The sequence below is a fragment of the Oncorhynchus clarkii genome, chromosome 21 (genome assembly GCF_045791955.1).
Source record: "Oncorhynchus clarkii lewisi isolate Uvic-CL-2024 chromosome 21, UVic_Ocla_1.0, whole genome shotgun sequence".
In the NCBI taxonomy this organism is placed as follows: Eukaryota; Metazoa; Chordata; class Actinopteri; order Salmoniformes; family Salmonidae; genus Oncorhynchus; species Oncorhynchus clarkii.
The window spans coordinates 9,562,187-9,573,158 of record NC_092167.1 but is presented as its reverse complement, the minus strand read 5'-3'; positions in this window follow the sequence as shown (position 1 = coordinate 9,573,158).

The window sequence follows — 10,972 nt, the reverse complement described above, 5'->3', positions numbered from 1 at the left end:
GTTCCAGAGCACAGAGATTGTAACCTCGTGCTGGGTTTACATTTGCCCAATAACTGAACAAAGCAGCAACTGGGTGATTATCATGAAACCAGTTTTAAACATATCTGTAGCAAATTGATTTACAAAACCATAATGCATCTGCAAAAATCAACTATCATCCTAAGGACTAAGATGTATCATTTTTGGCAGTGTATATTTTAAATCGGTTTTTAACGTTCTACAGAATTTTGTAAATTTTCATACCAAATTCTCATTACCGAAATGCATCCAGACTAAATTCTCGGGTCCAGATTGTATACAATTTTACTTTAGAAAACCAAACTTATTTGAATAAAACACAAAATATGTTGCTGTAGTTTGTCCATAAATCATCAAATGTAACACGTTGACATTTACATTAAACTATCATATTTAGTTTTATTTACCTATGATGCATCATCTAGAGTTGTAGAGGTTAAGTTAATTGATTTCATTTCAATGCCTTCAGAATGAAGTTCTTATTCTCAATCACCCACTTTATGCAATTTACCTTTTCATTACAAAAACGGCTAAAACACTCAAATCGGAAAACAACGTCTGATATAATTGTATAGCTTTTTTATAGTTTAATTTATTTTCAGTGTTATGTTTAACTCAGGCTTTTTTATTTGGCCAGAAATGTGAACAAAATATTAGAATGGTATTGGTTTATTACTTTTTTGTACTGTTACGGTAATGAGAATTTTGTGGAAATTTCGGTCAAATGCACAATATCTGATTTTTTTAAAAAACATAAAAATAATTATGAAACAGATACATTGCCCTCAGAAAGTATTCACACACCTTGACTTTTTCCACATTTCGTTGTATTGCAGCCTGTTGTCTCTGGCCTACACACAATACCCCATATTTTCAAAGTGGAATGATATATATATATATATATATATATATATCATTCCAACTCCTGGACAGTCTGTGGTGCAACAGTCTGTGGTGGATGGAGCGAGACATGATGTCCCAGATGTGCTCAATTGGATTCAGGTTTGGGGAACAGGTGGGCCAGTCCATAGCATCAATGCCTTCCTCTTGCAGGAACTGCTGACACACTCCAGCCACATGAGGTCTAGCATTGTCTTGCATTAGGAGGAACCCAGGGCCAACCGGACCAGCATATGGTCTCACAAGGGGTCTGAGGATCTCATCTCGGTACCTAATGGCAGTCAGGCTACCTCTGGCGAGCACATGGAGGGCTGTGCGGCCCCCCAAAGAAATGCCACCCCACACCATGACTGACCCACCGCCAAACCGGTCATGCTGGAGGATGTTGCAGGCAGCAGAACGTTCTCCACGGCGTCTCCAGACTCTGTCACGTCTGTCACATGTGCTCAGTGTGAACCTGCTTTCATCTGTGAAGAGCACAGGGCGCCAGTGGCGAATTTGCCAATCTTGGTGTTCTCTGGCAAATGCCAAATGTCCTGCACGGTGTTGGGCTGTAAGCTCAACCCCTACCTGTGGACATCGGGCCCTCATACCACCCTCATGGAGTCTGTTTCTGACCGTTTGAGCAGACACATGCACATTTGTGGCCTGCTGGAGGTCATTTTGCAGGGCTCTGGCAGTGCTCCTCCTTCTCCTCCTTGCACAAAGGCGGAGGTAGCGGTCCTGCTGCTGGGTTTTTGCCCTCCTACGGCCTCCTCCATGTCTCCTGATGTACTGGCCTGTCTCCTGGTAGCGCCTCCATGCTTTGGACACTACGCTGACAGACACAGCAAACCTTCTTGCCACAGCTCGCATTGATGTGCCATCCTGGATGAGCTGCACTACCTGAGCCACTTGTGTGGGTTGTAGACTCCGTCTCATGCTACCACTAGAGTGAAAGCACCGCCAGCATTCAAAAGTGACCAAAACATCAGCCAGGAAGCATAGGAACTGAGAAGTGGTCTGTGGTCACCACCTGCAGAACCACTCCTTTATTGGGGGTGTCTTGCTAATTGCTTATAATTTCCACCTGTTGTCTATTCCATTTGCACAACAGCATGTGAAATGTATTGTCAATCAGTGTTGCTTCCTAAGTGGACAGTTTGATTTCACAGAAGTGTGGTTGACTTAGAGTTACATTGTGTTGTTTAAGTGTTCCCTTTTTTTTTTGAGCAGTGTATAATATATATATACATAAACTACCGTTCAAAAGTTTGGGGTCACTTAGAAATGTTCTTGTTTTCCATGAAAACATACATGAAATTAGTTGCAAAATGAATAGGAAATATAGTCAAGACGGTGACAAGGTTATAAATAATGATTTTTAATTGAAATAATAATTGTGTCCTTCTTTTGTCAAAGAATCCTCCATTTGCAGCAATTACAGCCTTGAAGACATTTGCTATTCTAGTTGTCAATTTGTTGAGGTAATCTGAAGAGATTTCACCCCATGCTTCCTGAAGCACCTCCTACAAGTTGGATTGGCTTGATGGGCACTTCTTACATACCATATGGTCAAGCTGCTCCCACAACAGCTCAATAGGGTTGAGATCCGGTGACTGTGCTGGCCACTTCATTATAGACAGAATACCAGCTGACTGCTTCTTCCCTAAATAGTTATTGCATAGTTTGGAGCTGTGCTTTGGGTCATTGTCCTGTTTCAGAAGGAAATTGGCTCCAATTAAGCGCCGTCCACAGGGTATGGCATGGCGTTGCAAAATGGAGTGATAGCCTTCCTTCTTCAAGATCCCTTTACCCTGTACAAATCTCCCACTTTACCACCACCAAAGCACCCCCAGACCATCACATTGCCTCCACCATGCTTGACAGATGGCATTAAGCACTCCTCCAGGATCTTTTAATTTTTTCTGCGTCTCAAGAATGTTCTTCTTTGTGATCCGAACACCTCAAACTTAGATTCATCTGTCCATAACATTTTGTTCCAATTTTCATCTCTCCAGTGTCTGTGTTATTTTGCCCAGCTTTTCTTTTTATTGGCCAGTCTGAGATAGGTATTTTTCTTTGCCACTCTGCCTAGAAGGCCAGCATCCCAGAGTCGCCTCTTCACTGTTGACGTTGAGACTGGTGTTTTGCGGGTACTATTTAATGAAGCTGCCAGTTGAGGACTTGTGAGGCGTCTGTTTCTCAAACTAGACACTCTAATGTACTTGTCCTCTTGCTCAGTTGTGCACCGGGGCCTCCCACTCCTCTTTCTATTCTGGTTAGGGCCAGTTTGAGCTGTTCTGTGATGGGAGTAGTACACAGCATTGTACGAGATCTTCAGTTTCTTGACAATTTCTCGCATGGAATAGCCTTCATTTCTCAGAACAAGAATAGACTGATGAGTTTCAGAAGAAAGTTATTTGTTTCTGGACATTTTGAGCCTGTAATCGAACCCACAAATGCTGATGATCCAGATACTCAACTAGTCTAAAGAAGGCCAGTTTTATTGCTTCTTTAATCAATACAACAGTTTTGAGTTGTGCTAACATAACTGCAAAAGGGGTTTCTAATGATCAATTAGCCTTTTAAAATGATAAACTTGGATTAGCTAACACAACGTGCCATTGGAACACAGGAGTGATGGTTACTGATAACGGGCCTCTGTACGCCCATGTAGATATTCCATTAAAAAATCAGCCGTTTCCAGCTATAATAGTAATTTACAACATTAACAATGTCTACAGTCGTGCTAAAAGTTTTGAGAATGACACAAATATTAATTTCCACAAATTTCCACAATTTGCTGCTTCAGTGTCTTTAGATATTTTTGTCACATTTTACTATGGTATAGTGAAGTATAATTACAAGCATTTCATAAGTGTCAAAGGCTTTTATTGACAATTACATGAAGTTGATGCAAAGATCCAATATTTTCAGTGTTGACCCTGCAATTTGCCCTGGCATGTTGTCAATTAACTTCTGGGCCACATTATGACTGATGGCAGCCCATTCTTGCATAATCAATGCTTGGAGTTTGTCAGAATTTGTGGGTTTTTGTTTGTCCACCGCCTCTTGAGGATTGACCACAAGTTCTCAATGGGATTAAGGTCTGGGGAGTTTCCTGGCCATGGACCCAAAATATCGACGTTTTGTTCCCCGAGCCACTTACTTATCACTTTTGACTTATGGCAAGGTGCTCCATCATGCTGGAAAAGGCATTGTTCGTCACCAAACTGTTCCTGGATGGTTGGGAGAAGTTGCTCTCGGAAGATGTGTTGGTACCATTCTTTATTCATGGCTGTGTTCTTAGGCAAAATTGTGAGTGAGCCACTCCCTTGGCTGAGAAGTAACCCCACACATGAATGGTCTCAGGATGCTTTACTGTTGGCAAGACACAGGACTGATGGTAGCGCTCACCTTGTCTTCTCCGGACAAGCTTTTTTCCGGAAGTCCCAAACAATCGGAAAGGGGATTCATCAGAAAAAATAACTTTACCCCAGACCTCAGCAGTTCAATCCCTGTACCTTTTGCAGAATATCAGTCTGTCCCTGATGTTTTTCCTGGAGAGAAGTGGCTTCTTTGCTGCCCTTCTTGACACCAGGCCATCCTCCAAAAGTCTTTGCCTCACTGTGCGTGCAGATGCACTCACACCTGCCTGCTGTCATTCCTGAGCAAGCTCTGTACTGGTGGTGCCCCGACCCCGCAGCTGAATCAACTTTAGGAGACGGTCCTGGCGCTTGCTGGACTTTCTTGGGCACCCTGAAGCCTTCTTCACAACAATTGAACCGCTCTCCTTGAAGTTCTTTATGATCCGATAAATGGTTGATTTAGGTGCAATCTTACTGGCAGCAATATCCTTGCCTGTGAAGCCCTTTTTGTGCAAAGTAATGATGACGGCACGTGTTTCCTTGTAGGTAGCCATGTTTGACAGAGGAAGAACAATGATTCCAAGCACCACCCTCCTTTTAAAGCTTCCAGTCTGTTTTTCGAACTCAATCAGCATGGCAGAGTGATCTCCAGCCTTGTCCTCGCCAACACTCACACCTGTGTTAATGAGAGAATCACTGCCATGATGTCAGCTGGTCCTTTTGAGGCAGGGATGAAATGGAAATGTTTTGGGGGGATTCAGTTCATTTGCATGGCAAAGAGGGACTTTGCAATTAATTGCAATTCATCTGATCACTCTTCATAACATTCTGGAGTATATGCAAATTGCCATCATACAAACTGAGGCAGCAGACTTTGTGAAAATGTATATTTGTGTCATTCTCAAAACTTTTGGCCACGACTGTACACTGTATTTCTGATCAATTTTATTTGTAATTTTAATGGACAAAAAAAAAATGCTTTTCTTTCAAAAACAAGGACATTTCTAAGTGACCCCAAACTTTTGAACGGTATATATTTTTCTGTCACAATTTTAGTCCTATTTCACCTCCAATTCAAGCCACCAGGAGGCCTGAGTGTAACGCATATAGAACCTTACAATTGGGTGTTTAAACACTTGAGTTGAGGCACAGGCATTTTGGCATTGATTGCACTGTAAATTTGTTTCAGTTGGGTTGATTCAGACAGTCTGTTGTTTTACACTATGGAAGTTTGCAACATTATTATATGGTTATCAGGGTCATATTCATAAGGACATGCATACCATAGCAAATGTGGATGGATTGAATCTCATCCCTTTTAAGAAATGGCACTGGGTATTACATTTACATAACATTTGATTAGTTTAGCAGACAATCTTATTTGCAATTTACAGTTAGTGCACTCATCTTAAAGGGGTAATCTTCTACATCCATAGAAAATATGTAATTGCTAAATCAATATTGGGACTTTTAAATTAATGATATGTACCTATTGATTCTTGAAGAATATAATTTATACACTGAGTGTTCAAAACATAAGGAACACCTGCTCTTTCCATCACCTACATTGCCTTCAGAAAGTGTTCATAACCCTTCACTTATTCCACGTTGTTGTGTTAAATCCTGAATTCAAAATGGATTAAATATATTGTTTTTCTCACCCATCTACACACAATATCCCATAACTGGAAAACATGTTTTCAGAAATTGTAGAAAATTTGTTGAAAATTAAATTCAGGGGGCCTCCCGGGTGGCGCTGTGGTTAAGGGCGCTGTACTGCAGCGCCAGCTGTGCCATCAGAAACTCTGGGTTCGCGCCCAGGCTCCCAGGGCCGTGCGCAGTGCGCGCCAAGATTGCCAGGTGCACAGTGTTTTCTCCGACACATTGGTGCGGCTGGCTTCCGGGTTGGATGCGCGCTGTGTTAGGGTTGTGTATCGGACCTTCGTCTCTCTGGAGCCCGTACAGGAGTTGTAGCGATGAGACAAGATAGTAGCTAAAATTCAAAGAAAATGAAATTGAGATCTAATTTACATAAGTATTCTATTCACACCTCTAAGTCCCCCCTTGCAGAAGCATGTTTGGCAGCAATTACACCTGTAAGTCTTTCTGGTTAAGTCTCTTAATAAGAGCTTTCCACAACTGGATTGCGAAACATTATTATTTTCAAAATTCTTCAAGCTCTGTCAAAATGGTTGTTGATCATTGCTAGACAATGATTTTCAGGTAAAGCCATAGATTTTCAAGTAGATTTATGTCAAAACTTCTCAGCCACTCAGGAACATTCACCGTCTTCTTGGAAAGCAACTCCAGTTTAGATTGGGCCTTGTGTTCTAGGTGATTGTCCTGCTGAAAGGTGCATTCATCTCCCAGTGTCTCTTGTGGAAAGCAGACTGAACCAGGATTTCCTCTAGGATTTTGCCTGTGTTTAGCTCCATTAGTTTTTAATCCTGAAAAACTCCCCCACCCGTAAGGATTACAAGCGTACCCATAACTATGCTTGAAAATATGAATGGTGGTACTCAGTAATGTGTGACACTTTGTATTCAGGACAAAAATGTAATTGCTTTGCCAGATTTCTTGCAGTACTTCTTTAGTGCCTTGTTGCAAAGAGGATGCAGGTTTAGGAATATTTTTATTCTGTGCAGGCTTCCTTCTTTTCACTGTAATTTAAGTTAGTATTGTGGAATAACTACAATGTTGTTGATCCATCCTCAGAGTTCTCCTTATCACAGCCATTAAACTGTAACTGTTTTAAAGTCACCATTGACCTCATGGTAAAATCCCTGAGTGGTTTCCTTCCTCTCTGACAACTGAGTAAGGAAGGCCTGTATCTTTGTGTATTGATACACCATCCAAAGTCAAAGGGATACGGAATATTTTTTATTCTGTACAGGTTTCCTTCTTTTCACTCTGTCATTTAGTATTGGGAGGGTGCTCTAGCCAACAAACAGCAGAGACCTGAGGACACCATTCCAACCTGGAACTGAGCCAGATACAAATTCAATTAGCACTAAGGTGTGAAGTAAAAGGCCTTTGGGCCCAACAAGAGGCTTTGAAGCGTCCTCTGAAGCCCCCTCCTGCTGTTCAAAGACCATTCACTGGCATTTTCTACAAGAAATCTGCCTCCAGAAATAAAAGCTTCTCCCCAGTGGGTGTGACATCTACTCCCGTTGCCTGCTGCACTGCTGCTTGGATTCCACCTGGCGATCTGTTCACCGTCTGCCCTGGCCTGTCTCCCCCTGTCTGGTACAGGTACCTCCATCACACTCACCCCTCTCTGTTCCCCATCTGCCCTGGCCTGTCTCTCCCTGTCTGGTACAGGTACCTCCATCACACTCACCCCTCTCTGTTCACCGTCTGCCCTGGCCTGTCTCTCCCTGTCTGGTACAGGTACCTCCACCACACTCACCCCTCTCTGTTCACCGTCTGCCCTGGCCTGTCTTATCCTGTCTGGTACAGGTACCTCCATCACACTCACCCCTCTCTGTTCACCGTCTGCCCTGGCCTGTCTCCCCCTGTCTGGTACAGGTACCTCCATCACACTCACCCCTCTCTGTTCACCGTCTGCCCTGGCCTGTCTCCCCCTGTCTGGTACAGGTACCTCCATCACACTACCCCCCTCTCTGTTCACCGTCTGCCCTGGCCTGTCTCCCCCTGTCTGGTACAGGTACCTCCGCCACACTCACCCCTCTCTGTTCACCGTCTGCCCTGGCCTGTCTCCCCCTGTCTGGTACAGGTACCTCCACCACACTCACCCCTCTCTGTTCTCCATCTGCCCTGGCCTGTCTCTCCCTGTCTGGTACAGGTACCTCCATCACACTCACCCCTCTCTGTTCACCCTCTGCCCTGGCCTGTCTCCCCCTGTCTGGTACAGGTACCTCCATCACACTCACCCCTCTCTGTTCACCGTCTGCCCTGGCCTGTCTCCCCCTGTCTGGTACAGGTACCTCCATCACACTCACCCCTCTCTGTTCACCGTCTGCCCTGGCCTGTCTCAACCTGTCTGGTACAGGTACCTCCATCACACTCACCCCTCTCTGTTCACCATCTGCCCTGGCCTGTCTCTCCCTGTCTGGTACAGGTACCTCCATCACACCCACCTCTCTCTGTTCACCGTCTGCATTGGCCTGTCTCCCCCTGTCTGGTACAGGTACCTCCACAACACTCACCCCTCTCTGTTCACCGTCTGCCCTGGTCTGTCTCCCACTGTCTGGTACAGGTACCTCCATCACACTCACCCCTCTCTGTTCCCCGTCTGCCCTGGCCTGTCTCCCCCTGTCTGGTACAGGTACAGTACCTTGGGAAAGTATTCGGCCCCCTTGAACTTTGCGACCTTTTGCCACATTTCAGGCTTCAAACATAAAGATATAAAATTGTATTTTTTTGTGAAGAATCAACAACAAGTGGGACACAATCATGAAGTGGAACGACATTTATTGGATATTTCAAACTTTTTTAACAAATCAAAACATTTAAAATTGGGCGTGTAAAATTATTCAGCCCCTTTACTTTCAGTGCAGCAAACTCTCTCCAGAAGTTCAGTGAGGATCTCTGAATGATCCAATGTTGACCTAAATGACTAATGATGATAAATACAATCCACCTGTGTGTAATCAAGTCTCTGTATAAATGCACCTGCACTGTGATAGTCTCAGAGGTCCGTTAAAAGCGCAGAGAGCATCATGAAGAACAAGGAACACACCAGGCAGGTCCGAGATACTGTTGTGAAGAAGTTTAAAGCCGGATTTGGATACAAAAAGATTTCCCAAGCTTTAAACATCCCAAGGAGCACTGTGCAAGCGATAATATTGAAATGGAAGGAGTATCAGACCACTGCAAATCTACCAAGACCCGGCCGTCCCTCTAAACTCTACAGCTGAGGTGGGAGACTCTGTCCATGGGACAACAATCAGTCGTATATTGCACAAATCTGGCCTTTATGGAAGAGTGGCAAGAAGAAAGCCATTTCTTAAAGATATCCATAAAAAGTGTCGTTTAAAGTTTGCCACAAGCCACCTGGGAGACACACCAAACATGTGGAAGAAGGTGCTCTGGTCAGATGAAACCAAAATTGAACTTTTTGGCAACAATGCAAGACGTTATGTTTGGCGTAAAAGCAACACACCATCACCCTGAACACACCATCCCCACTGTCAAACATGGTGGTGGCAGCATCATGGTTTGGGCCTGCTTTTCTTCAGCAGGGACAGGGAAGATGGTTAAAATTGATGGGAAGATGGATGGAGCCAAATACAGGACCATTCTGGCAGAAAACCTGATGGAGTCTGCAAAAGACCTGAGACTGGGACAGAGATTTGTCTTCCAACAAGACAATGATCCAAAACATAAAGCAAAATCTACAATGGAATGGTTCAAAAATAAACATATCCAGGTGTTAGAATGGCCAAGTCAAAGTCCAGACCTGAATCCAATCGAGAATCTGTGGAAAGAACTGAAAACTGCTGTTCACAAATGCTCTCCATCCAACCTCACTGAGCTCGAGCTGTTTTTCAAGGAGGAATGGGAAAAAAATTCAGTCTCTCGATGTGCAAAACTGATAGAGACATACCCCAAGCGACTTACAGCTGTAATCGCAGCAAAAGGTGGCGCTACAAAGTATTAACTTAAGGGGGCTGAATAATTTTGCACGCCCAATTTTTCAGTTTTTGATTTGTTAAAAAAGTTTGAAATATCCAATAAATGTCGTTCCACTTCATGATTGTGTCCCACTTGTTGTTGATTCTTCACAAAAAAATACAGTTTTATATCTTTATGTTTGAAGCCTGAAATGTGGCAAAAGGTCGCAAAGTTCAAGGGGGCCGAATACTTTCGCAAGGCACTGTACTTGGGAGTATGGCTAGGCGGTGCACTTTCCTTGTCTCAGCACATATCAAAGCTGCAGGCTAAAGTTAAATCTAGACTTGGTTTCCTCTATCATAATCGCTCCTCTTTCACCCCAGCTGCCAAACTAACCCTGATTCAGATGACCATCCTACCCATGTTAGATTACGGAGACATAATTTATAGATCGGCAGGTAACGATGCCCTCGAGGGGCACGACGTTCTTTACCATTCGGCCATCAGATTTGCCGTCAATGCTCCTTAAAGGACACATCACTGCACTCTATACTCCTCTGTAAACTGGTCATCTCTGTATACCCATTGCAAGACCCACTGGTTGATGCTTATTTATTAAACCCTCTTAGGCCTCACTCCCCTCTATCTGAGATATCTACAGCAGCCCTCATCCTCCACATACAACACTCATTCTGCCAGTCACATTCTGTTAATGGTCCCCAAAGCACACACATCCCTGGGTCGCTCCTCTTTTCAGTTCGCTGCAGCTAGGGACTGGAACGAGCTGCAGCAAACACACAAACTGGACAGTTTTATCTCAATCTCTTCATTCAAAGACTCAATCATGGACACTCTTACTGACAGCTGTGGCAGCTTTGTGTGATGTATTGTTGTCTCTACCTTCTTGGCCTTTGTGCTGTTGACTGTGCCCAATAATGTTTGTACCATGTTTTGTGCTGCTACCATGTTGTGTTGCTACAATGTTGTTGTTATGTTGTTTTGCTACCAGGCTGTGTTGTCATGTGTTGCTGCCTTGCTATGTTGTTGTCTTAGGTCTCTCTTTATGTAGTGTTGTCTCTCTTGTTGCGATGTGTATTTTTAATCCCAGGCCCGCAGGAAGCCTTTGG